The 5713-nt window shown below is 33.7% G+C and overlaps 1 protein-coding gene across 5 annotated transcripts in view; it reads left to right on the forward strand.

Moving 5' to 3' along the window:
• Positions 1-4564, forward strand: part of SYNCRIP (synaptotagmin binding cytoplasmic RNA interacting protein) — a 36049-nt gene extending 31485 nt beyond the window's left edge. For all 5 annotated transcript variants that reach the window (XM_020976278.2, XM_020976279.2, XM_020976280.2 and 2 more), the window contains exon 12: positions 1-4564. This exon is cut by the window's left edge. The gene's annotated coding sequence lies outside the window, so the exon portion shown is untranslated.
• Positions 4565-5713: the final 1149 nt, after the last annotated feature.

Genomic DNA, 5713 nt, shown 5'->3' on the forward strand with positions numbered 1-5713 from the left:
TTCTCTGCAGTGCAAGTTATTAAAACTAAAGCTACTCTATTTTCCCAATGTGTTCCAACAAAATCCTTCATAACTTCCAGCATGGTATCTTAATAAAGAATAAAGTTCTCTTTAAAAAATCTGCTCTAAGTAGATTTTTCCCCCATGGTTTTTTTTTAAATTAAGGATTCCAAAAGTGGTATTTTGAAACATTCTTTTGAATTTGTGCATTTAAATTTTATTGCAGTGGTATAGATGAATGCCACCATTGGTATCCTTAAATTTATTTCTGCTCACAAAGGTTAATCATGATTGTCTATCTTTTTTATAGTAATCACTTTTGAATTGTGTTCGGATACAGCAGTTTCAGGTGTAATCATCAGAGCTGGTTAGTCAGGCATTCCAGATAGTGGTTCTTTTCAGAACCTTTTTTAAAGGGTTGGTTAACTACCTCAGTAGCAGAGGATTGAACTATACCCTGTCTGTACTGTACATAGAAAATCTTTGTAGATAAAAGCAAGGCTTGTTTATATGATATGAGGGTAAGATTATAATATACCAAATGTAACATTCTTAGTTGCCTTTAGTTTCAGAGGCTTGTAAGACTTCCTCATGACCATCATAACAGGCCTTGCTTTTGTCGTATTTTGTGGCTGAAAAAGCAGCCTTGCTTCTTCAGATATTGTAGTTATTTGGATGTATAATAGTTTAGCAAGATGTTACTTTTGTAAGACATCAGATGTTCAAAAAAGTGCATCCGCAACTTGTACTAAATACTGCAGTGTCCCTTTATAAAAAGTCAGACTAAAACTGACAGTTGTACAGTGAAGCCTGACATTTGGATATTTTGAAGTTTTTCATAAATCATAGAAAATAGTATATGGCTGTAGTTTAGCTTTTTAGGTAAAAAGTATGTTTTCATTAGTGCATTTCTTACAGCTGATCACTGTAAAAACCAGAATCAGCTTTCCATTTCTTATGCAGATCATGATAACCTGTAGAGTAGAGTACAATCATTTGTGCTATGTTTTTAATTTTCTAAAGCACCTTGATGACAGTGAGTGTTCAGTGGTGAAGCATCCTCTAATGAATCACCCTCAAAAGAGAAAATCCTTCCAAGTCCTATCTAGCTAAAGGTAAACCTGAAATTATAATTTAATTAGGACTTGCTATAAAGAGCTTCCCTTTTCCCCCTTCCCCAAAGGGATACTGCAGTTATACCACATACCCAATAGGCACCACAATGAAGATCAGAGCTTATACTTAAGGTTTTATACACACCAGTTCCCCAGTAAATGCAAATTTAACAAGAAAAATTAGACATGTCATATGTTCAAAATGCTCATGGCAAACAATCATTTTGCATTCCTGCAAATAAAATTGTTTTATACTGTAAGCTGGAGGCGAGTGTAACTTATTTTTGTAATAAAGTTTTTATTTTTTTTATGTGTCATTAATATAAATGTGTGTTAGTACAGAGATCTTCTGGTTTAAAAACTTAGAATTGCACACATTTCAGTATGTTTACTTGTACTTACATAATTTTAGAATAGTGGTTGCCAATAGCCTGTATGTTTCACATTAATTGATTTTTTTATGTTATCTTAATAAACCATTTTAGTATGTTGTATGTCAATTACTGGGATAGCTGGGACATAAAGTGTAATTTTAAATTGTCAATAAGTATTCGTTGGAATATATGTAAATGTGCCTTGCCGGTTATTGAAACTAACCTAGAAAACAAGAGTGGGTGGCAAAATTAGTTCCTGGTGCTTAATGAAACACTTTTCCTGCCACTAATTTTTATATATTGCCCCGTGCTTTTTAAAAATTCATCATTTTCTCTCAAAACTTAGTGTAAGTTTGAGGGCTACATCAATAATTGTTACATTTTAACATGATGATAGTAGTATATTAGGTTTATGGAAAGTGAGTGAACTAGATGTAGCCTTCATATCTGATTCTTAATGTAATCCTTGGTGCTAGCACTTCCCAGTGCCAGGGAGTTAAATTATCCCATGAAAGAGGTTATTGCCATGCTTTATTGGCACTTTACTGTCACATAGTTTAAAAGGACACTGTCAAGGTGTTAAAAGTTAAATTTCAACTATAGAATTATTTGGTCTGGGATTTTGGAAAGGATCAATGTCATTTAATAGATCTTCTCATTGCCATGAAATATAAGGTGTGAACACTTTTGTAGACTCACAAAAGTGTTCTTAAGTGAACAGTTTGCTGGGTTGTGAAGACAATTTGGCACTCTTCATTGGGGCAAGAGGGAGGGTGAACTGATCCTTACAAGGGCAGTCAGAATTGGTGAATAAAGCATTTTTCTCACTGGTAATGTAAGCAGTGGTTTTGGAATAAGATATATATATATATATATATATATACACACACACATACAATTGAAATTACTTGACAGTGTTCATTTGAATAACTGAATTCAAGCCATTATATCTTACTTTTAAAATTAAATATGATTTGCACTGTTCTGATATGGGTGCAGTTTTTGAGCAATATAATCAGAGCTAAATATGCATGTGATAACTAGTGATAATGTGAACAATGAAGTTCTGAGAAGAAATATTAACCATGGTATTTTCAAACTTAAATTTATAGTAAAATCGGTTTCAAATACTAATCAAAAGATTAAGGAAAACAGGCAATGCATATATAAACATAGATTGATTGTTACATGACCTATAAAGCAATAATGCTATATATCTGGAATGTGATGGGAATATGAGTACTGGAAATGCAAGTTTCTAATCTTTTAGTATAAATGTCAACATGTCAAGGGAATTGTTCAATAATGTAGGTTATTGCTATTTGTGCTTTTGTTCATGGGTTCTTGGCTTTGACAGTCTCAAAAATGGACAGAGAATGATTAAAATTCTGTCTACACTGAAAGGAAAAGTGGGGTACCATTCCCTTGAAAAATTACTTTCTTAAAGCACTCTTACCAAATTTGAATAAGATGAGGTTTTGTTACTAGAGATTACAGTTTAAAACGATCACAAATTTAATTTATTCTCATTTGAAAGTTAGCTACTGTGTCAGGACAAATTCTGAATAATGTCCATGTCTGTTCCCAAAATTGTCATTAAGATGTAAAAGAATTTCCAACTGCTACTTGAATTAGTTGAAGTAAAAAGAGTAAGGGAAAATGACAAAATCAAAATTATTGAGATAGAAGTCAGTGATTTCTGTACAATCATCAGAAGCTTTCCTGCTAAGTGCTGGCTAAAATAGCAATTCTGTTGTTGTCTAAAAGGCAACTTCTCTAAGTCGTCTAGACACAGTTGCAACTGGGAAATACAGAAAGGGTTTAGTGTGAAGAACTGAGTTTTTTGCAAGTTACTAAGATTTGGTTTACAAAATTTTCATTATTTGGCATACATGTGATATTAGGTGTGAGATATATAGGACTTTGACTACTTGGAGAACAGCCTTTTGACTGCCAAACTAATGTCACTTAATCTATTGACCCTCCCTCACCCAACAGTTAGGAACCATCCTTTACATTGTGGGAGATAGTCAGATGTATTTTGCAGTTGTTGAAGGGATAAGTAAAAGCTCTTAAAATGTTGGGATGGGGAGATTGCAGTGGCCTGGAGAAAGAAAAACTTTGGCCTTAAAGTATATAAAAGCATAGTCTCCAAGAAAGTTCTTCAGTAGCTACAGACTGCATTACTCTTAACATTTGTCTGACCTGCACCATTTGAATTCAGTGGTGGATGTGAAATTGGTGAGTAACTAAATAATTTACAGCTTAGATATGCAGTAGTAATAAAATTATGGGATGGTGTTTTAAAGTGTGGCACAGTGGTAAATTGATCTGTATTTTTCTTGATACTCGGTGGAAATATGCCACTGACTTTCCAAAGACTGTTGAGTATCATTGTTGACCTATAAAGTAAAATCCCTGTTCCATATTAAAAAGATAGTTGTATTTCTCTAATAAGTATTTACAAAAGTGACATAGGTATGGCCAGTCTTGATACCGCACACCCTCTTAATAGGAACTCAGTGTGTCTAACTTTTTTAGCCCTGGAAACATTTTAGGAAACAATTTTTTAAAAAGTGTAGTATTACAACCAAAATTTGGGGCTAAGAATAAACTCTTATAATTGATAATATTCATCTGATGGAAACTCTTGGCAGTCAGGCAATGAGAAACGAAAAACTTGTACTTGAATATATATTTTTATTTCAGAAACAATCAATTCTCAGTATAAGTGGTATTTTCTAGTTAACTATAAGGGTGACTGGATTTTTTCACTTGTTTCTATATTATAACCCTCTTTGTTCAATATAAAATCCTTGAACTTGATCTAGTCAGTCTTTGGGTTTTTTGATTTGAATTAGATGTGTGAAGTACTGTCTTCTGCCAAAAATCCTCAAATTACCTGTTCTTTTGAATTTAGTGGGTTTGTGCTTGTTTTGAGACTAGTTTAAAAAACAAACAAAAAAAACCTTGTACTATTCTGTACTGCCTCTGATGTTAAGAGTTTGTGTATAGCATAAGGAAGCTAGCTCTGACTATATTTTCCTAAGAATAAAGACCTATTTTTGTAGCATGTCTTAGGACCTTTAAGAGTCTAAGAATTATTTTGGGTGTCCATTTCATCTTCTTTCTTTTAACAGCTTTTTAATAGACTTGTGGAATATTTAGTGCTCTTGCCCTTTTCTTACCCAAAGTAAAAATCTCACTAGGCATTACCCTAATTCTAGCATCTTTTAGGGCTAGAATTACTGGGATGTACTTCTCTTAATTTTATGTGCAGATGAAAACATTCTGCAATCAAGTACATTCCTATGGATTTTGATGGAGAAATCATGGTAATTTGGTTCATTTCTGCTTTTCTAGGAACATGTCCCAGCATGCAGTGTTCCTCCATTCTCTGTCTCTAGCAAATACATTTCCCCTGAAGATTTGGATGTGAGAGGTTGAGGTTGCCAGGAATTCTGGAGAGGGAAATGAACATCAATCTGCTTAAATATTATGCTCCACAGTTAGATGACTGTGCAAATGAGGCTAGGTAGGTGAACTCAGCTTAAATGCATTTATTAAGCTGAATTGGTCAAGAACACTTAAAAGAATGAGGGACTTAAATAATTGGTATTTGTATGTGGGGATAAACTAGGGGGTATAGGGCTCATGTATCCAACCTAGTGGTTCTCAAATTTTTTTGGTCTCTGGGCAAGATAAGGTAGTCAGTGATTATCAAAAATATTCTCCAGAATTAAGAAAGAATACTGCCTTTGATGTGACATTATGGAATCTCTCCTAAATATATTTGCTTAATTTAAGACACAGCTAGTGTCATTGTTATAAGCAATAATAAACGGGGGGGGGGGGTATGGAGGGGGGAAGGGGTGTGATGGTGGGGGAAGGCAGATATCCAGTAATCCCCAGATCATTTATTTGAGAACCATTGCCCTAGCCTATCTAGACCACGATGGATTAAATGCTTAATTTAGTGCCTTACTTCCAAAACTGGAGTGTTGAATAAAATGGGTTACTGAATTATAAGTTTGAGTGACTTAAAAGCCATTATGGTAAATACTTGTCTTTTGTCATCATATCAGGTGGTTTTATTTTTTTTAACTTCTTTGTGATATAAATGTAATAGGATTCTGACACCAATTGATAGCATAAAATATGATAGGAGTGAGGACAGATACCAGTAACTTGCTACGTGAGTTTCATTTGTACATTTTGACCTAA

Source organism: Phascolarctos cinereus, unplaced genomic scaffold (genome assembly GCF_003287225.1).
Source record: "Phascolarctos cinereus isolate Bilbo 61053 unplaced genomic scaffold, phaCin_HiC Scaffold_5;HRSCAF=322, whole genome shotgun sequence".
Lineage (NCBI taxonomy): Eukaryota > Metazoa > Chordata > Mammalia > Diprotodontia > Phascolarctidae > Phascolarctos > Phascolarctos cinereus.